Source organism: Coptis chinensis, chromosome 1, assembly GCF_015680905.1.
Source record: "Coptis chinensis isolate HL-2020 chromosome 1, ASM1568090v1, whole genome shotgun sequence".
Lineage (NCBI taxonomy): Eukaryota > Viridiplantae > Streptophyta > Magnoliopsida > Ranunculales > Ranunculaceae > Coptis > Coptis chinensis.
This window is the reverse complement of record NC_141456.1, coordinates 35,085,477-35,108,835: the sequence shown is the minus strand read 5'-3', so window position 1 is coordinate 35,108,835 and position 23,359 is coordinate 35,085,477. Positions and strand designations below refer to the sequence as shown.

General features: G+C 37.2%; 1 long non-coding RNA gene across 1 annotated transcript; it reads right to left on the bottom strand.

Moving 5' to 3' along the window:
• Positions 1–521: 521 nt before the first annotated feature.
• LOC147523680 (uncharacterized) lies at positions 522–3,758 on the bottom strand. Its single transcript, XR_015196744.1, has 5 exons — positions 3,377–3,758; positions 1,273–1,332; positions 1,074–1,157; positions 886–951; positions 522–790 (listed from the first exon to the last, which is right to left on the bottom strand). It is a non-coding gene; the product is annotated as an uncharacterized LOC147523680 (long non-coding RNA).
• Positions 3,759–23,359: the final 19,601 nt, after the last annotated feature.

Sequence of the window (23,359 nt, the reverse complement as noted above, 5' to 3'; positions counted from 1 at the left end):
CCTTATTCTGAACTTCTACAATTAGATTGGTGTCCTACGTTGTTTATGAGAACAGAGGATATGAGGGGAGGGGTGGGTGATCTTACATCAGGTATAAGCCTACAGCAAAGCATCTCCTGTCCAAAGCATAAAAACTAACCTAAGGTGTTACGACATGAACTAAAAGCCATGGAGTACTTTGAACAGTCAATCACTTATTTTTTCTAAAAAGAACCGTCAATTATCCGGTGAATTAGTAAATTTTCTCCCCTGAACAACTTTCTTGACCTTATCTTGAAAACCCAAAATCCTTTGGTTAAAATAAACTTTTTGTGCAGCAGAACTATGACCTTAACATGTATATTTGAGGGTGCTAGACACTTCGAAAGAGTGACTTAATCAATTCAAAAACAAATTGTAATCGGTTAATAATAAAACTACAAACTGGACCATGTCATGCCCAATTGAATCATATCATTTATGTTTGACACGTACAAATCATCCAATTCTTTTTTTTTTTTTAATTTCATAGTCGTCCAAAATGAAGACCATGAACTTGGACAAAGAATCCATTTATCAACAAATTAACATAATATTTATCATAATATTTTATAACGCAACATTATATACTAAGACATGATACCTGGAAATCTCGATAGGTTAAGTGTATACTGTTATATTCATTATTATGACAAAGACATTAACAGAAAATAACCTGAGCTTCCAGCACCGCAGCTCGAGATAAAGTTTGAGAAAGGCACTCATTCATGGCTCTCTCAATTTCCTCTGTTGCAGATTTGGCTTCTGCCTCCTACAAACTCAAATGTGAAGTAAATTTAACACCAAAGCATATGATAAGTGTCACAGCAATCACTATGGCCACATCATTCTCTAGAAATTTCAAACCTAAAGGCTAGAATTGAGGGCCCGTTCAACACCAGCCCAAGCATCTGCCCTCCTGGCTGTTGTCTCCTGTTACCATTGAGAAAGTGAATGCTATTTAAATCCAGTCTCTTACGCAAAATGTAAACACAAAAATTTAGGCAAACTCTGTAATATGTGTATGAAAATTTATCTCAAATAATCAATATAACCTGCATAGCTTCAATTTGCCTTAAAAGTGGCCTAGTAGATTCTGGAACTTGTGTGATTAGCTCTTCACATCAACGCTCACTTGCCTGATAACAATGTAAGACAATGTTATATAGAATTATCGGAAAATGTCATTTCCCATCGTACTACAACACAATAAAAAACATGAAGACGGTGTATAGTCAAAAGAACTTTACATACTTGATATCGATTTTGAAGATCACCAATGTCTCTACGAAGCATTTCTTCACGAAACACTGCCTACAAAATTAATTCAGAAATTTTATAATTTGTTAACAGAACTACTAATAAAAGAGCACCAGAAAATACACGTCGGAAGAGTACTTGTTGTTCCGTTTCTAGTTAAAGTTTGCCTCAGCTCATCTAGTGTTTGAACTAATGCAGCTGGCGTTCACCAACTTCTCTCAAACGACTTTCAGTTCAGTTACGGCTTTAGTATTAACTGCGCCTCACCCAATGCTTCACCTCCTTGGCTGCACTTAAAGCATTTGTGTAATGCTCCTTTTGCCCAGCAAGTTCTACTTGGTGCTTCTCGATAGTTTCTTGGAGAAAATTTTCAATTGCGGCCTTGTCCCTTTTAATGCTCTCTACTTTATTCTCTTCTGCCTGAATAAACGGATGTCAAGTAATGAAATTACCACTGAAGTACGTGCTCACTGAAACTGAAATCTAATTTCAATCTTCACAGCTAGTGAGCTAATTTCAATCTTCACAGCTAGTGAGCTAGATAAAGATGCGCACAAAAATAGTAAGTACCGATTTCGGCAATCTCAACATTATGTCACATTAAATACAAAATGCATACTTTACTATTAAATGGAAATTTCCTAGGAACCTCACCTCTAACTAAATGGAAGGCCACCTCCATCTTAGATAGACTCTTTATTATAGAGAAAATAGCGTTTTTTCTCCAACTCCTTCATCGCCTCTTGTTCTGCGACTTTCGAGACTTTCTCTACTCGAAGTATGGGATCATAGTAATCAGGATGAGCTTCCATACTCGTCTTCAAAGCTGCAATCACTTGATAACACTTTTCAGCAATGTCTTTAGCCTCTTCAGCTTCTTTAATACAATTCTCTCAAAACCTCTCTCTTCTGGGTTTGAAGAATTGGTGGATTTGCCAGAGATGAGGGACTAAATGGATTTTGCCATCTACAGAGATAAAAGCAGATAGAATGAGAAGAATAAATCTTGATAAAATCGACTAATTCTAGATAAAGGAAAACAATAGAACATACTTCTGGGTTGACATAAACCAAACTTGAGTGAGCATCGAAATATCAATTGGTGGATGAAAGGGGATCTTGAGTGCGAGTAGCCGAGATTGTGCGGCTATACTCGGGGACTAAAGCATCGGCTGAGAATGATTTGGAAGAATGAGAAAGCAAAGCCGAGCAAAGAAGAAAAGTAGCTGATTTCAAGTCAAATCACATCTCCAATACTCCAACGTAACTGCAGATAATTCGTAAGTGCAGTTTTTTTCTCCATTTTTTTCGTAATCCTCTCCTGATTTATCGTAATCCTCTCCTGATTTATCGTGAGTAAATAGGGTACTTAAAATTTGATTACGTGGACACCCTCATAGAGCAGCAAAAGGGACTGCTATTATATTAAATTACTAATATATTAAAATAATTTAATCACATAGGTATTATACCCAACCTATATTAAAATCTGTAAACTATCAAATCACAGGGTGATCCATATCGTTACTCAATTAGCATTAATATCATTTTTGTGAGTACGGGATTATATGATTAGTTAATCAGCTTGAAGGTACTCTGTAAACATTAATCTGCTTGAAGGTACTCTGTACATGTGGGAACCATCAAACATGGAAAGTTTTGCCTAGACAAATATCAAAAGAAATGCATTTCATTCACTTTTATATATATATATTAATTTAAAGCCCATCCAATCCCTTGAAACTTGAAAGTAAGAAGTTTAGGCCTCAAGGACTTCTGACCAAGTACAATCTGTAAAGAAAATTCATAAGCCAACTCCATGTTTATTGATCAGTTATGTTTCAACACCAAAGCCTCAAACAAACCATCATCTTTGAATTGTGAATTCCCAGCGAGGGGCTAAACTCTTAGTCTTCATCTTGAAGAGACGTGAACAGAAACCATAATATGGACATATAAATCAAGTAATGATATCGTATATATTCAGGGATGTGAAGGCGTGGAGAAACAAATTGAATAAACTTCCTTAGAAAAAATAAAAATAAAATAAGCATAATTAAGTGGAGGAGAAAAATAAGTGGATAACAATCGTACTAACCTGCATCCTTCTCCACCCCAGGTAGAGAGACTCGGAAAAAATAAGCGTCATCACTTATGCCGATGTCAAGTTGACCAATAGATGGTCCAATTCTCCATTCTCTTGCCGTTCCACTATAGACAATAGATGGTGCCAAGGTACAAACCGAATCAAGTATTGAGCGAGAGAACCGGTGTAGCTTCTGCTTGCTCTTTATCTCTTCATCCATTAATCTCTGCCAGCTAACAATTGAAGGACCAATTTTAGAAAACTTAGGATAACCCTATAATTAACCGGAGAAGTGGAAGCATCTCAGTTTGATGATCAAAAAGAAGCACCACAGTGGAGATGTGAGAGAGGCTGCTGTGAGAAGGTTTAATCGTGCAACCATCTCAATTGTTTCATTTTTTAGAGTTTTCGGGTTATTTGTGGTTACTGAACCATATAATTTCTTTTTTCTCTCTTTATTTCCTTTTTTTTCTCTCTTTACTCCTGATTTCTCATGAGTAAATAGGGTACTTAAAATTAGCCGACGTGGACACCCTCACAGCACTCCAAAAGGGACTGCTATTATATATATATAAAGATGTCCTGGTAGGTCTTCTTCTATTAAAGAGACTTGTGTTGCAACTCATGAGAGCGTATAAGAGAAACGATAAGCCCCAATTGCTCGCTGCCACTAAGTTTATCGCGCACCTTGTTAACCAAGAGGTTGCTCATGAGCTAATTGCTCTGGAGTTACTTTTACCGTATTATTGGAAAAATGAAGATAGCGTCGAGGTAGCTGTCGGATTCGTCACTGATTGCGGCTCCCTTCTGCAAGACCTCTCGCCAAAGGCCCTCCATGGTATCTTCGAGGGCTTTCGTAGAATACTTCATGAAGGAGAAACTGACAAAAGGCTTCAGTTCTTGATTGAGAGCCTTTTCGCTATTCGAAAGCCAAGTTTCGTGGTTACCCTCCTGTCCTCCCTGAACTGGATCTTGTGGATCGCGACGACCGATTAACACACGAAGTTATCACTTGAAGACGTCATAGACCCCGAGTCATGTCGATATTTTCAAGGAGATGGAGCTATGCATCATGCTCAGGAGAGGTGTGCAGCCGGGAGCAAACTTATCAGCACTATTATGGTCTTTTGGGGCATCGCCTCTGCATGATCAGTGAGATATACCAGAAACACTTTGAGAATTGCTTTGTCAAACAATATTCAATGATTCATCAGCTTGAAAGTTATAAGCTGCGTAATGTGGCAAAGTTCTTCGCTCAGCTCCTTGCCAACGATGCATTGCCTTGGCAAGTGTTCTCTTAGGTAAGTTTGACGGAGGAAGATACGACATCATCTTCCCGCATCTTCATTAAAATTCTGTTCAACGAACTGTCTGAGCATCTTGGCATTCGATTACTAAATGAAAGACTTGAAGATCCACTAATGCAGACTTATTTTGAATCGGTATTTGTTGGAAATAAAGGTTGGATAGACGCCCACCAAGATAAGGATAAACCACTGAGTATAGGACTCTATCCTATCTGATATTAGATGAGTATAGGACTCTATCCTATCGGATATTAGATGAGATATATAGGATTCTATCCTATCGATATTAGATGAGTATATGAACTATCCTATCAGATATTAGATGAGTATATGACTCTATCCTATCTGATATTAGATGAGTATATAACTCTATCCTATCTGATATTAGATGAGTATAGGACTCTATCCTATCCAATATTGAGGAGGTGGGAACCTCTATAAATAGACCCCCCACCTCTCACATATTAATCATCTGAACAACAAGAAAAGCTCTCTCTCCTTTAATGGCAGCCTCCAACATTTTCTAAAGTAGAAGCCAGTAATTTGTGGAGATTCCATAGGTGGTATCCTCCCTAGCCATTGTCAGTTCTTGGTTCTTGGTTCGTGAAAAAAAGGTTGCTTCCCGTTCGTGGTTGGAACTTGACTCAAGCAAAGTTAAGAAGAAGAAGATCTTGAGTGTGTCAAGAACATCTTCTCCTGTAGATCAAAGCTTGGAACTTCAAATTGAAAGCTGTGACCAAGGTACGATCTTCTGTTTCCGCTGCGCTATTTTATGCATGTGGTATAACGTAATTGTATATATCATAGGAATCATGCATGAGATATCGATAAAATCCTACATTGGCATCGAGCCAGTTTTCCATGGTTTGCATGCTTTTGTTTGCGGTTTTGATCTTGTGATCTACAATTTTTGAAAAAATGCGTTTTTTTTCAAAATATTTTAATTAATTTTTAAATAATTAGGTTGTTTAAAATTAATTAGATATTGCTTAATTTTTTTGTAAAATAAATTATTTATGGGAAATAATTAGTGGAAATTTTTTTTTCTAGGAAATTTTTTTCTTAGAAATTTTTACATGGAAATTTATTTCTGAGATTATTTCTCTATAAATTTTAGGATTTTTTTTTCACATGTATTTTTCCACAATTAAAAATTGACATTAGGATGTTTATTTTTACCATGGAGTAATTATTTGAATCTGAATTTTTACTATTGCATGAATATAAAATTGTTTGTTTTCTATCAACGGTCGTATGAAAACTAAGGCACAATGCCTAAGTCACATAGACCAAACTTGTAGGAAAAACTGAACCGGATCTGGGGGAGACGGGCTTCCAAGAAACGCATGATCGCAAAGCAATATAGGAGAACTTTGAAGCCTACCGCCTTGAAATCGATAAGATAGAGAGACAGAGCCACCATCACCGAATATACACTAAAGAGCCCCTTCCTATTCAAGATAGGAATGAGGCTCGACCACTTAAATCTCTCCTACATCGATTATGGGATGATGCTAAGGAACCAAATCCATATGATGTGTCATCAGGGTTTATTTTCCCACCTCACGGGGAAACAGAGGAAGTGGCTAGTAATTTTCGAATGGCTGATAGTGACTGTGAGGATGAGGATGACTCCCCTGGGCACCCAGGAAGCTTCTATGTTCATAGTTGACTAGCTCTGTTTAGTTCTACATTGTTTTTTGAAAGATAGGAAACTCTTTTTTTTGTAGAAACAATTTTATGAATTGGAAATTTAAGTAGTAGATTTTTTGCATATTCTATGTTATTGATAGTCAAATGCATTGATTTTATTTAATGGCTAGAATCATGCTAGTAGATTATCATGATCATCTCATATGTGAAAATGTGGATTACTTAGATTTAAATTTAAGAGATGATTCTTATTCGTAGTATCTTATTTTTGGAATTCAAACTTGATAGAATGGCACCCGATGGAAAATCCCCGCCATTTATGCTACACCGAAAAGGACTTGTTAAACGATAAGAATTACTTAACTTTGGTCTAGGAAAGTTAGGCTAATTCTCGCAGATAGGAAGGTCATTGATGTAATAACCGGACAAGAAGTAACCTACATTTGAAGGATTAACACAAGTCGCTTATAATTGACTTAAAAAGTACAATGAGTATACAAGCAAAGATAATGTTGCCCGAATTGCCATACTTGGCACCATGAGGAATGACTTCATGATGCGGTATGATGGCCTTGGATCGGCAAAAGAGCTATGGGAAGCAAAGTAAAAGCGGACCTTGGGGTACGACGACTATCGCATACTGAGGAGGCTACAAATGAGCTTTGACAAATTTATCAAGCTGCCCCATACCTATATGACACAACATTGCACGGTGATGAGAAACATGGTTGCCGAAGTTAGCCCAAGCAGACAGTCCTGTCAAATGAACAAACAAATTCAAGCCGTCATTAGGTCTTTACCTAAAACTTGGGAACAATTTCGCCTTTATCTTGACGATGACGACAAGATCACAAACTTTGCAATGTGCAAAGGAAATGTGAGCTTGAGGAACAAAGGCTTCTCAATGAAAAAGCCCGTTGTTCAAACGAAGCAAATGTTGTCAACTCCAAAAAGAGGAAGGCTCCTTGGAACAAGAAAAGTGGAAAAGGAAAGGCAAGGAAAAGGCCAAGCCTAACCCACAAAGTTAAAAAAGAAACCTAGGAGGAAGTCGATAGACATGACTAGTGTTGAATGCTTCCGTTGTCATCGATGGGACACTATGCTAGGGCATGTCCTTCCTCCTAAGGTGAGTTTTACTTTAAGTAATCATCAATGTGATAAGTATCTTTGTCATGTTTGTCCGATTCATCACAATATTGGATTGTAGATTCAGAAATGATGCACCACATAAGCCGATAGGTCCCTATTTGAAGATTTCCTGAAACTTCCACAAGGAACTCGGAGAGTCCACATGGGAAACCAAAGTGTTGTTGATGTTTTTGGGCATGCACTTGTAGGTTGGATTTCATGAAGTGGGAGATCCATCCTTATTGAAGAAGTACTCTTTGTACCCTCAATTAGGAGAAATCTTTTATCAGTTTTGAAATTACTTCAAGAATCCTATGTGTTTAATTTTTTCCCAGAACTCGCTTGAGATATCTTTAAATAACAGTTTGATAGGTCATGCTTATTTAATGAATTCTTTTATGACATTACACTTAGCACAAACTGAAGTTTTTATGTCTAAAATGGTTGGTTGCCAATTGTGGCATGCTAGACTAGGACATATTAGACACAATAGGATAGACCGCTTAGCAAGGGAGGGTTATTAGGTAACTTAACCTCCTGTTAAAATGGAAACCTGCGGAAAGTTGTCTTCTTTGGAAAAGCCACCAAGAAACCTTTTGGGAAAGCCCAAAGGGCAACTTATCATTTACAACTTATTCACTCGCATATCCGTGGACCAATGAATGTAAATAAAGAAGGCATGGGGCTTTGTATTTCATTACCTTCACAGATGACTATACACGTTATATGGGACCGCGGTAATTGATGTCTCACAAATCGACGCCTTGGACTATTTTAAAAGTACAAGAACTTAGTTGAGAATCAACTTGATAGACAATAAAGGCCTTAAGAACTGACCGCTGACGTGAATATCTTTTCGATGAGTTTAAGGAACTCGCGGAAAATAAGGGTATAGCTAGACAGCCTAACTATTCCTTATACCCCTGGTGAGAATGGTGTCTCTCGGAGAGAAGGAATAGAACCCTCTTTGGACATGGTTAGATCTATGATGGCTCGAGGGCTAACTTGCCTATCTCATTTTGGGGTGATGCATTGTTAACGGCCAAGCACATACTTAACCTAGTTCCTTCAAAACTGTTGACAAAACACCCTATGAACTATGGACGGTAGACAACCCGCTTTGAACTACCTTAGACCATGGGGGTGTGCGGCCTTTGTCACTTCTCAAAATCGAGAATTTGGAAAGTTGAGTGCTCCTCGAAAGAAGTGTATCTTTATAAGATACAAAGTGAGACTTCTAAGGGTATGTCTTCCTAGGGGAGGATACTCAAGGGCATGTCACGTAAATAGAAGCATAAACGCCGATTCTTAGAGGATCAATACCCAATGAGGGTGAGGTTGATAATAACGGTTGATAACCTTATAACCGCCGATGAACAAGGCGAAGATGAAACTTTCATCAACCCCGATTCTAGTAACAATGGCATTGGTCAAATGATTGATCAATCCCAACCTCGTGAAGAGTGTTAGAGGCCATATCCCCAAACGCCGGTTTGAGATTGAAGGGAGATAAATATGACCACGCACTTACAGAAATATCCGATGAACCTAAAACGCTCAAGGAGGCTATTTCGGGTCCAATACAAGTAAGTGGATGGAAGCTATGAAGGAAGAATTGGAGTCGATGAAGAAAAACAAAGTATGGGACTTAGTTGATCTACCTCCAAACAGAGATCTATTGGGAACAAGTGGGTTCTCAAGATCAAGAAAAATGCTGGAAGGAACATAGACAAATTCAAAGCTAGGCTTGTTGCAAAAGGTTACACCCAAAAAGAAGGAATAGACTATGAGGACACCTTCTCACCAAGAGTGAGATTTGCCTCCATACGCCTCCTCTTGTCAATGGTTGCCCATTTAGATTTAGAGCTTTACCGATGGATGTCAAAACCGCTTTTCTCAATGGAGAATTACAAGAGGAAATCTATATGGATCAACCCAATCGGTTTTTCAATCAAGGGAAGGAACACAAAGTGTGTAAACCTAACGCAGATCCATATATGGTTTAAAACAGTGCCTTCTAGACAGTGGAATCTGAGATTCCATGAAGCAATGCTTCAAGACAAATAGGAAATGGTAAATGAGGACCATTGCAAGATATGTCAAGACATCTAAAAATGGTTTTGTGATTCTATCTCTATATGTGGATGACATTTTGTTAGCAGGTAACAATAAGGCATTGATAAATTCCACTAAGGAGTGGTTGTCATTAAACTTCAAAATGAAGGACATGGGTGAAGCAAGTTATGTCTTAGGAGTTAAAATAACTCGCGGATCGCCCAAACGCTTTGTTATCTTTGTCTCGGGAGACATATATCAAGAAGGTTTTGGAAAGATTCAACATGACTGATTGTAAGCAAGTGGATCTCCCAAGAAGTCTAGGAGAGTCTTTGAAGTTCTAAAATGTCTCCCAAGAATCCTACTCAAACTCGCTATGAAAAAAATGTACCATACTCAAGCGCAGTCGGAAGCCTTATGTATGCAATGTCGCGGTACAAGGCCGACATCCGCTATGCAGTTGGGTTAGTATCAAGGTTCCAAACAAACTCGGGTCGCATTAATCGGAAGGTCGCCAAGAAGATAATGAGGTATCTAAAAGGCACCGTGGACTACTCACTTGTCTACCAAGGGAAAGATCTTAAGTTGATTGGGTAATCGATGCCGATCGGCCGAGACCTTGATGAGAGGAAGTCAACTTCGGGATATACCTACATAATGAATGGAGGTGCTATATCCCGAGCAATCCAAAGAAGCAAACTTCCATAGCACTTTCAACTATGGAAGCCGAAAGTATATCAGATGTTGGTTCGCCGCCAAGTGAGGTCGCGGTGGCTCGACGATTCATCAAACACTTGTCGTGTTCTCAAGAGTCGAACCAGGTTCACATCCGATCGACAAAGATGGTCGCTCTTGCATATGCTAAAGATCCAAAGTACCATGGAAGAACCAAGCATATAGAGTTAAAATACCACTCACGCATCGACAAATGATATTAAAAAAAGAAAGTGGTTCTACAACATATATCCACCGATCGATGGTCATGGATCTTGGATCGACCAAACCTATTCCAAAGGAACTCTTCCTTGCACATGTAAAAATGCTTGGGTTAAAGAGGATGTGATTATGTTAAGAACACTTTGATGGTTTAATGAATAAAAGTGCATTCTTTCCAGATCGATTGCATTCTCATTATAATCATTTATCATCTCATATGTATGTCGGTAGGGTTGGACCGGGTTCACTCACATGAACAAATCACTTCCATTTTAAACAAATGGGAGTTTAGCTTGACAAGTCACTAAACCTTATAGGAAGGGTGGACCTAGTGCCGAGTCATGCCCCTTCTTATAATTGGATAAGAAGAAAAACAGCTTCATAGGGAAGATTTCGCCTAAACCTACAAACGGTTGTTACCAAGTGGGAGCATAGTATCCTTGGAATTGTCATTAGGGATGACAACACTTGCATGGTATGAGTGGACATACAGATATCTATTGTTGAGTAAACAAATTAGATACTCTTGCCATGACATGTTTTCACACAACATGTGTATAGTTGATATGACCGAGAGCAAGAAAAGAAATATCCCTAAAATTTTGCTATGTGAGCTCTATTGATATATTTTTTGTTTAAAACATATCGAATGGTACCCTCCTTGAACTTTTGACCTTGTCAAGAAAAATAAGAGGACTACTCAGAACTTTGGTTTGCTCCCCACAAGCTCTTACTAAAAGGTCGACCGATGCATCTTTGGGAAGTTGGTAGAACTCGACGACAATGAAATGCAAAGCGGTAAAAGAACGAAGGTTTATCACACAATCATCGGATTCTACCCGCCGTGACAATTGATGATAATTGTGAATCATGTGATACGTTTTTGACTTTATGGTGTGGACTGTAGGGATGAGTGCTATTTGTCAAAGTGATGAAACAAACAGATCTTGGGGTATACACACACTCCTCGGATATTAGGTTTTCGGATTCATCTTCTTTAAGATCACTTTCATGGTAGATCACCGCGGTCGCGGCTTTTCATTGCGATTTGCTACTTCACAGATATCATGATACGCGGTGCTAGCTAGGGTCACACTAACCATTTGCCGCGTGTGAGACACACAAATGGCTAAGCATTCTACTTAAATGCTTCTCTTAGAAACCTTCTTCGCCGTTGTGGGCGAGTGGGAGATGTTGGAAATAAAGGTTGGATAGACGCCCACCAAGATAAGGATAAACCATCGAGTATAGATGATATCCCATCCTATCCTATCGATATTAGATGAGTATAGGACTCTATCCTATCGATATTAGATGAGGATTCTATCCTATCGATATTAGATGAGTATATGACTCTATCATATCGATATTAGATGAGATAGGACTCTATCCTATCGATATTAGATGAGTATATAACTCTATCCTATCCGATATTAGATGAGTATAGACTATCCTATCCAATATTGAGGAGGTGGGAACCTCTATAAATAGACCCCCACCTCTCACATATTAATCATATCGAACAACAAGAAAAGCTCTCTCCTTTAATGGCACCTCCAACATTTTCTAAAGTAGAAGCCGAGAATTTGTGGAGATTCCATAGGTGGTATCTTTCCTAGCCATTGTCGGGTTTTGGTTCTTGGTTCGTGAAAAAAGGTTGCTTCCCGCTCGTGGTTGGAACTTGACTCCAAAGTTAAGAAGAAGAAGATCTTGAGTGTGTCAAGAACATCTTCTGTAGATCAAACTTGGAACTTCAAATTGAAAGTCTGGACCAAGGTACGATCTTGGCATTCGATTATTTTATGCATGGTATAACGTAATTGTATATATCATAGGAATCATGCATGAGATATCGATAAAATCCTACAGTATTCCCAAAGGATGACCCCAAGAAAACCAGATTTTGCATCAACTTCTTTACCTGCGTTGGTCTGGGTGGAATCACCGAAAGTCTAAGAGAATTCCTGAAAATGCCAAGGGCCATTTACCAACAGAAAAATATGAGGATTCAGTGACTTTGAGTTTCTTCCAAGTTGTTTCTTAAATTTTAATCTCGGTAAATTACCAGCTTGTTGACTAATGAATTTTATGCGGTTTTCACTAATTTGTAAATTAATTAATTCAACTTATTGAGATGATATATTGATTTGGCAAGTGTTCCCTCAAATGCTTACAATTGTTCAGTTTGCTTTGAAATTATAAAGAGCAGTGTTTGCATGAATCAACTGTGCTATATTTTTTCTTCATGTACTTTGTGCTGTTGTGACTTGTGAGTAGTTAACGCACAACATGCGTAGTTATGCAATTTCTGGATTCGGACAATTTTTCCTAAAGGCTTGCTAAGCAACTTAAGATCAAATCCATTTTGTATGTACCTTAAGATTGAATACATATTCAAATGTGGACTTTAAATGCTTATTCTCGTCATTTTTAGAGTACTGGGTGATGTCAATCAATAAGATTATTATTAATGACGGGTGAGATCGATGATGGCTTCCCAACCTAACTGTTTGCAAAGCCAAAGGTGCACTCTTGTAACAAAATTATTAAGAGATTGAAGAGTTCCAACCATTATTGTCATAGCACCTCCCTGCGACCGTGCACCACCAAACTACGAATTAAATCCTGGGAAAACTGGGCAGCAGCCCGCTGACTTATCTTCAGCGACGAAAGAAACAAACGAAATGATTTGACACTCCTAATACTAAGTGATCCTACCGAGACCACGTGCATCTACATCAGTGGCAATCATTATAAGACTTCTGTCACTTTTAAACTCAGCTCGAACCCAATCCCTTTCAGACTGGTCTTTATCACCGAGTATGGACAGAGCCGGCCATCCATTCAATCTCAGATTCTCAGCTGTCTAGTGACATGATCACATCCTTTTTTTGTTTCCACAAATATCAAAATTCGGCTCCCATCCATCAGTTCATTCAGCAGTTTAATCAGCCTGGAAAAGAGAAGACACACTCACCATCAGAAAAAGCAAGTTGAAGGAGAAAGGCAAGGAATGCAAATGGGGGTTTTCTTCAAAGGGTAAAAGAGAAAGAGAAAAATATCAGAAAATGAGAAACATACGTTGTTTCTTTCCCAATCTAAAAAACAGGGAGGTTATGTTATAATGTAGAGGTGTAATACGGGGCGGGGTGGGTCAACCGCGGGTCAAATAGTAATGGGCGGGCGGGTCCAGGGATACAAATCTAGTGGTCCCCGATGGGTGCGTGGCGGGTGGGGTTTAAATGTCTTAAGATTATCACCGAAGATGTTTGAAATTTTCACGGGCGGGTTTTAAGCGGTCATCCGGTCGGGTGGAAATTATCATTTTAACCCAATTTCACCCAAAAACAATTTTCTAATTCTGCAAGTAATATATTTCTAATTCGCAACATAGAGAAAAAAATATAATCAATCAATTAAAAATAAACAAAAATAAAAAAAAAAATGAACTTGAACCCAAAACCATATCTGTAAATTTGAAACTTATTTCTCGTGATTTACCATTTGTAAATTGATTATTTTCCATAACATAATAAAATGAAGATGGGAGCGAAGATCTATGGTACAAAACAATAAAATATAAACTAAAAGAATTCGAAATTAATATAAGGATGAATGATTCATCTTCTCCAAAATTCGAAAGTTGAATTTGAACTTTTGATATATGTCCAATGTTCAAATTTGAATATTTGAAATTGATGTTGAACTCATAAGTTTGTGTTCATATCGATCTCCCAAATTCCTATAAAAGTTAAAAAAATATAAACATAATATATAAGTATTAGAGTTAGAGTCTTGAAATTGTGCGGGTCAACGGGATTGGGTCAACGGCTTTTGACACGGTGCAGGTCGGGCGGCTTGACGGGTCGGGTTTGAACATAGAACCTACACCCATAGCCCGACCGCGTAAAAATGGTAGCGGGGCGGGGCGGGTCTGCTTTCGGGTCGGTGCGGGTTTGGGTGGCGGGTGAAGACCGGGTACCCTACCGGATGATGGGTCAACGGTTTTTTTTTACACTCCTAGTTATAATGCATGGATAATAGGGAGGTTTTATGATATGGGCCGAAGAGAGAGGGTTTACATGAACCCGGATCTAAACCAGGGGGCTGAGGCCCATTTCTTGCCATCGGTTTCGTCTGAATGGACTATTTAATCGAACCAAAAGGAAATAATCAATAAAAATCAAAGATAAAACTACATTCATAAAACTAAAATTGATAAAAAAATTTAAAAAAAAATATATATATATATATATATATATATATATATATATATATATATATATATATATATATATATATATATAAAGGGAATACAAATTACCTGGAGAAGAATAGATATTAGATTCAAAATTTAATATTGCTTAGAACCTTACTGAATCTCAATGCAATGTAAGAAGAAATTTTGCAGCTTAGAGTTCATAAAAGAAATCTCAATTTTAACTTCAAATCTCTTATTTTCGATCAGTAATATATAGAGCACATAATCTTTTAGATCAGCAAGAAATTAATGAAGAGAAGATCAATCGTAGGTTTTTCAGCGAGGGGTACGATCGTGGGTTTTTATTTTAAGTAAACAAGTATGCAAACCGTGTTATGCATAAGTTTTTGTTACCCATCTCTCGAGATCGATAAGTAGCATGGCTTCTTTATTTGGAGGGAGGGGGGAAGTGGAGGATAATTATATAATTATTAATAAAGGGAGAGTTTGTTCTAATTTTAGTGAGGGAGGTCCTTCTAAATCGGATAAATAGGGAAATCAAGAATTGACTATTGGGGAAACTTGGCTATCATATAGTGTAGAAATTTTTTGTACAAAGTTAAAATTCTTTTTCTTTTTGGGTAATGATCCGTAGTTGGATCCACCTGGGTGATCTTTGTTTTGGTAGAATGCCACATAGGAAAGAGACTGATGTGTATGTACTTTGCTTTAATATAGAGAAAAGAGGTGATTCATAAAGATATGCCAATTTTTGGAGGGATTTTTAGAAATGAAAAGCCACAACAATTTAAAGTGAAAATGTTGATGCACATTTGCTTTGGTGGAGTTGTAGGTATGATTCATTTTGAACTTTTCCTTAAAAGGCAGTTTTGATCTACTGGAAATTACAAATTGGTGGAAGCAAAACCATAAATTTGCCTCCACTTAGAGATGCTCTAACTTTTTTATCTATATTCTACCCACTGTTCTAAAAATTGGTCTAGGCGCTAGGCGGTGCCCAACCGACTCGCTTAGGCCCAAATCGTTTAAAAAATCGGTGGACCGACTAGGCGGGTCTAAGCAGACAGATTAGGCGGGCTAGGCGGGTTTAGGTGGCCTCTAGGCGGTCCAGTCAAGTTTTTTTTTTGAATGATTAAATGTCGAAAATTAAAGGCCCGTGTAGGCTTAAGATTTGAATGAGTTTAAAAAACTAAAGTCTAATGTAAATTATATGTCACTATAACAAAGAGTATGTTTTTATATGAAGTCGATATTCTTCAACTATTAAACATTTTTGTAATAAGTATCTTTGTTTGTGTTTATTTTTTGAGTTATGGTAAATGATTTTCTTCATTTCTTGTAGTATAGGTGTGTATTATTATATATATTAGGAAAAAAAACCGCCTAGTGTCTAGCCTGTCTAGGCACTGCCTAGAAGGTCTAGGCGCTCTCTGACCGCCCGACTACTGCCTAGCATTTTTTAGAACACAGATTCTACCCACAGCCGTTGCGTGGCCTGTTAGTACATAACATAATAGATGGGTTGTGTTGGACCTTGGACCTAATTGATAAGACTTGTGAAAGAAAATGATTTCATTCGTAATCAATTGTTAGTTCTTCTTACATTTATATACTACTCTTTGTTAGTTACAAAGGCTTAACAAGAATTAGTTACTAAATCATCTAAGCTGGCATGATTAGTTAGTTGTTGTCCTTGACTATTGTCTGGCTTGACTGCATTGACTGACTTTCATTCATATATTTCCTTAATACCCCCTTTCAAGCTGAAGGGAGATTGTTGAACTGACAGCTTGGATAGGAGCATCTGAAATCGCTGAGTAGACAACCCTTTTGTGAAGATATCTGCCAGTTGATCCTTAGTGCATAAATACTGGACATCTAGAAATTTTGAAGTGACTAACTCTCTGACATAATGGTAATCAATTTCTATGTGTTTGGTCCTTGCATGAGAAACAGGATTATGCGCCAAGGATATTGCACTGATGTTGTCACAGTGTAGAAGAGGACTTCTGGGCAAAGAAATATGAAGATCTTTAAATAACTTGCAGAGCCAATAAATTTCTGCAGCAGTATGGGCAAGAGCTCTGTATTCTGCTTTTGTAGATGATCTTGCCCCAGTGTGTTGCTTCTTTGCTGACCAAGAGATCGGATTTGATCCTAAGAACACAACAAAAATCGGTGATACTTCTTTATCCATTTGGACAACCACCCGGTCCAAGATCTCAGGAAAGCATTTAAATGTAAAGAACCTTTTGTAAACAATAATCCATGAGTGATGGTACCTTAATATTCTTTTGACTGCACTTAAATGAGGTGACCTTGGATTGTGTATAAACTGACACACAAGATTTACAGCAAATGATATGTCTGGCCTAGTCCAAGTGAGGTATTGTAAGCCACCAACAAGAGACCTATACTCTGTAGGATCCAAGAGATATTCACCAGTATGAGCATCAAGTTTACAGCTGCTAGAGATGGGAGTAGAACATGGCTTGGCATGAATCATGTTGGCTTTGCTGAGAAGATCATAGACATACTTGGTCTGAGAAAGAAATAATCCATTTGATTGTCTTTTAACTTCAAGACCAAGAAAATAATGTATTGAACCAAGATCCTTCATAGCAAATAAAGAGTTGAGTTGAGAGATGATCCTTTTGTAAGTTGTAGGACAACTTCCTGTAGTGAGAATGTCATCTACATATACTAGGACATATGTCAGAGATTTTGAATCCTTAAGTATGAAGAGAGAATGATCAGCATCTGATGTAGTAAATCCAAAACTGAGTAGAGCTTGATAGAGTTCCTCATACCAAGCTCTAGGAGCTTGTTTCAATCCATATAGTGATTTCATAAGTTTACACACATGCGTAGGCTTTTGAGGATCTTCAAAACCTTTAGGCTGAGACATATACACTTCTTCTTTCAAATGGCCATGAAGGAAGGCATTTGACACATCCAATTGCCTAATATCCCAGTTGAAATACACTGCCAGTGACAATATAATTTTGATGCTAGCAGGTTTTGCTACAAGACTGAATGTCTCTTGGTAGTCTAAACCACTCTTCTGATGAAACCCTTTGGCTACTAACCTAGCCTTAAACTTATCCAGTGAATCATCTTATTTCTGTTTAACCCTGAAAACCCATTTGTTTTCCACAATGTTCATTCTTGGTGAAATGGGAACTAAAATCCAGGTTCCAGTTTTGATTAAGGCATTGAATTCTTGTGCCATGGCTTCTCTCCAGTGTGGATCTTTGATGGCTTGAGAATAACATGTTGGAGTAATAGGTAAAGATGAAAGAGATGTATGAAGAGCATAAGAAATAAGATGTTTAGTTGATAAAAAAGATTTAGGTTTTAAAATGCCATGCTTGGATCTTGTGATCATTGAATGAGAAGGAGTTATTGTATTGTTTGAATTGATAGAAGTTGATACAGGAGAGGAACTTGTATTTAATGATACAGAAGAATCAGTAGAAGGTGAATCAGATAAGATTTCAGGTGGAGTACAGAAAGAAGAAGTTATAAAAGTATCAATGGAAGCAGGAATGGTTGATGTTTTAAAAGGAAACTCTTCCTCATTGAAGATAACATGCCTAGAAAGATAAATTCTCCTAGTTGTACTATCAAGACATTTGTAGCCTTTGTGGTGTAAGCTATACCCTATGAAAACACATGATTTAGATCGAAGTTCTAATTTATTTGATGTATAAGGTCTTAACTAAGGGTAGCACCTACAACCAAAACTTTTGAGAGAAAGATACTGAGGTGGATTGGTGTAAAGCTTTTGCCAAGGTGACAAATGAAGAAGAGATGAAGAGGGAAGTCTGTTTATAAGATAAACTGAAGTGGAGAAAAGTTCTTCCCAATATTTAGTAGGAATGTGAGACTGAGATAGTAAGGTTGTAGGCATGTCTAAAATGTGTCTATGTTTTCTTTCCACTACACCATTTTGTTCTGGTGTATATGGACAAGAAAATTGATGAGCAATGCCATGATCTTTTAAGAAATTTTCAAATATAGTACTTGTGAACTCACCACCAGCATCAGTTCTAATACATTTGAGTTTCACAGTAAAGGTGTTTTCAATAGCAGATTTGAAAGTTTTAAATGCTAAAAAAAAATCAGATTTCAAAGTAAGTGGAAAAATCCAACAGTATTTGGAGAAGTCATCGACAATGCTTGCATAAAATCTCATTCCATTTATTGATAAAACTGGAGATGGACCCCATAAATCCAAATGAAGTAATTGAAAAACAGAAGTACTTTTACAAGGTGAAAGCACAAAAGGAAGTTTAGTACTTTTTCCTAAAGCACAATCTGAACAGAAATGAGAGCTTGAAGAGCCTTGTATATCAATGCTCTTAGCTTGAATGAGTTTATGCAAGACAGTAGGAGCAGGGTGGCCAAGCCTGTTGTGCCAAGTTGTAGCTGAAGCCTTAGTGGAAATGAAAGCAGTTGAAGTAGGATGTTGAGGTTGATGATAAAGATGAATAGGATATAAACCATTTTCAGTTTGACCTTGGAAAAGCATCTTCCCCGAGACAATGTCCTTAACATAAAAGGCATTGGGAGCAAAAAAGAAGAACAATGATTGATTATCAGAACAAACTTATTTACACTTAGAAGATTGTGTGTGATATGAGGTACATGAAGTATGTTTTGCATTTTAAACTGATGATTGGAATGTAAAAGAGTTAATAAGGATGAACCTGAGTGTTGCCCATTCCCAACAAGTATCTTGTCTGATCCTTTATAATCAGTATGCATGGATAGATTTGAGAGGTCTGAAGTGAGGTGATTGGTAGCACTAGTGTCAGCATACCAGAGAGAGTCCTTTTGATTAGATGAGAAGGAAGCAGTTTGATCTGAGCAATCCTCATTCATATTGGCCAACATAGCTAGTTTGGCTGGAGGTATTCGACCCACATAGGAGTGATTCATCCTATTGTGGCAGGCTATTGCAAGATGACCAAATTTATTACAGATTTGACATTGTGGTCTTGCATTAGCTGATGAACTGGCACCATCATGAGAGCTAGTATTTCCATTGTAACCACTTGAGTTATTACCTCTGCCATTGTAACCATTGAAACCTCTACCTCTGTTGTTAGAACCTCTGCCTCTGTTATTGCCTCTATAATTATTTCTTCCATTTCCTCGAGTACTGTTGGAGTTGTTATATCCATAATTTCCAAAATTGTTATAATAGCCATTGTTATAGCTAGCACCAGAATTGGATGATTGTCCAGAATTAGAGTTAACAATTGAATCCTCTAAATGTAATTCTTCACTTAACAACAAGTTGTGTAACTCATCAATTTGAACAGGATCATTTCTGGATCGAACTCTAACAGAAGTTTTGAAAGCAGCATATTCATTTCCTAAACCTTTCAGTACATGAAAAACAAGATCCCCTTCATCAACAGGAGCACCTGAAGTAGCTAAAGAATCTAATATTTGTTTTATCTTATAAAGATATTCAGTCATTGTGGAACCACCCTTCTTGATATCCTGTAACTTTCCCTTGAGTTGAATCACAACCTAGATATCGTATCAAGTCGTGATTCTAATGCATCCCATAGAGCTTTGGATGTGGTTAAACCAACAACATAAAGAAGAAGATCTTGAGACAAAGTAGCACTAATCCAGATTAATAACATTTGGTCTCTTTTGATCCATGCAACATAATGAGGATTCACTTGTGTAGTAATGTTACCACAGTTATCAACAAGAAATTTAGGTGGACATAAATCAGTACCTTCAATAAGTCTTGTAAGATCATAAGTCATAAGAACGGATCTGAAAAGCGTCCTCCATAGATGAAAATTTTCTCTAGAAAGCTTCACCGTGACCATGTTACAAATATTTTGAAATGAGTATGAGGTATTTGATGGTGGAACCTCCATTGGTAACATATTTGGTGAAAAAGATCCTTGATAAACCTGATTTTGAGGTAAAAAAGGTGAATTCATCTGATTTGATGATGAATAGAACATATTTGGTTGTTGAGAAACATTGAAAATTGGAATCTGATGCTGGTTTTGAGTTTGCGCTTGAATATTTGGTATTTGAGTATATAATTGACCTGAATTAGTATTGAAATTTGTAGAATGAATCGAATTTGGTAAAGATTGGGTATTCAAGATTGAATTTGGAGATTGAACCTCATTAATTGAAGTAAGAATTGCAGGAATTTGAGTAGCAGCAAGATTCTCACTTGGGTTTTCAAGATGAACATCATCATTACCTTGATTGATCCCCATTGTTGAAGGTTGAGTTGTTTGATTTGTTCTTGTCATGATCGATTGATGATATGATTTTCTTCCTTGAAATTAGCAAATGAAGATTTGAGAAAATTTTGAGAAATGAGGAACTTCTTCAATTTAGGGTTTGATGGATCGAGCACCAGTTGGTGATCCGCTCTGATACCATGATAAGACTTGTGAAAGAAAATGATTTCATTCGTAATCAATTGTTAGTTCTTCTTACATTTATATACTACTCTTAGTTAGTTACAAAAGCTTAATCAATTGTTAGTTCTTCTTACATTTATATACTACTCTTAGTTAGTTACAAAAGCTTAATAAGAATTAGTTACTAAATCATCTGAGTTGGCATGATTAGTTAGGTGTTGTCCTTGATTGTTGTCTGGCTTGATTGCATTGACTGACTTTCATCATATATTTCTTTAATACTAATACCATAGATTCAAAAGAAGCAAGACTTTAACTAATTTTAAGACCTTGAATGTTATGGGCTTTTAAACCGATGTTGATCAGGAGGGCGTGAATTTGGTTGCTGTCTTTACTCCCAAGAAAATATGGTTTACAACATAGAGAGTACAGACCAATGACAAAAATCACAATAGTTCAAAGGGACTACCGTTTATGCATGGAATGATTTACCATGCATAATACCTGCACCAGAAGAGGTTATTAATCCAATTACTCTCGAAATACCAACTGCAATCTGGTTTATAATAATCAAGTGTAAGCCAACCAAGCTCTTTGTCCCAGACAAGCACTGGAGGGCGCACCCAAATATAAATCATTTTAAACATACACATTTGTTGAGGTAGCAGGTGAACAATAGTGTAGGAGTATCACCAAAACAAGTAGAAAGGTGTGAGTAAAAATGTATAAAGCGCCCATTGCTGCTGAATTTTTGCAATTGCTTGGCCCACTCTATGTGGTCTCTTGGGGAAGGTACTCAGAAGAAATTGAGGGATTAAAAAGTAGGGGAATTTTGATTTAACCCCCTGAAATTATGTAGCATTTTGACTAAACACTCCATTTTAAAAATTATTTGAGTTCCCCCTCCATTAAATTTGTGTGTAACAAACGTTAGTATTTTATATATTGGGCATTTTGCCCTTTCTAAAAAAAGAATAAAACAAATTAAGTTTGAGGTTTACTATTAGTTAGTGTAAACCCCCTAAACATCAATATGCTATTTGCATAAACCCCCCAATTTTTCAGTTAACACTAAACGAAGAAGAAGAAAAAGATAAGGAAGAAGATGAAACGTGAGAATAGAACCTGAGATGGTTGATTTATGTTGCTAACCTCGCAAGTACCCCACTCAATGCTCCTACCATGCTATCTAAAATCAGTACCAGATTATGATTTATTTGATGTTGAATGACAATTTGATAATTTCAGTACTGGGTTTCTTGTTTAATTCGATGTACTTCGGCAAACTTTGGAACTTGCATATAATGTGGGTGAACCTAGTTGCGACCAGTGTTCGTGATTCCGAACGGAATGTCGAATTCCACTTGATATTTCAGTTTTTCAAAAAAAAAAAAAAAAACAATATAGGGTCGAAATAATAATGGTTTCGAAATTTGTCGAAATCAAAATTATAACATGGGTCGAAATATAGTCGATTTCGGTTTTTAAAAAATTTGGAATTCCGAAAATTCCAAAATCTCCAACTATGGTTGCGACATGAGTACTTAAAGCAAGGTCAGTTATAATACACGGGAAGCTCCTATAGGGGTGATAAAAGGGCTGGGTCGGGCAAGCCCGCCCCTCAAACCATAAAAGTCCTCATGATTGAGGGCCGAGTCAGCCCGCCCCTATTTTGTATTGAGGGTCGGGTCGAGTAGGGTCAAGCATGAAAACTCAAGCCCTTAACCCGCCCCTCAACCCTCATTTTTGAGGGCCAAATGAGAGCCAGGTCGGGTGTTTGGGCCGGTCTAATTATACTTTACTAGTTGACTTTTTTTTGTGATTTTTTATTTGTTTTTATCATACTTTGATTATGAATATCAATTTTAACTAAGTATACAAAACTAATTCTTATGTCTTTAGGAAAAAAAAAAAAAAAAAATAGATAGAGATGGTGGAAGAGATGATATTCTTAAAATATCTACATTTTTCATACTTAACTATGTTGTTAGGTTGAATTTACTTTTATGTATGACTTATATACCTATCATTAAATCAATTACAAAATCGCATATATTATGTTATGTTCTAATTTATCCCCTATTGAAAACTAATTTAATGATTTTTTTTTATACAATTTAGATAATTATAGTATAATACATAAATATAATGTAAAATAACAAGAAAACGTATGAGGGCCAAGTGAGGGCTTGGAAGAGCCAAATGTGGCCCGGTCCCATGCTCCAGAACCTAGACCTTATCCCGCCCCTAACAAGCATAAGGGGTGGGCGGGCCAGCC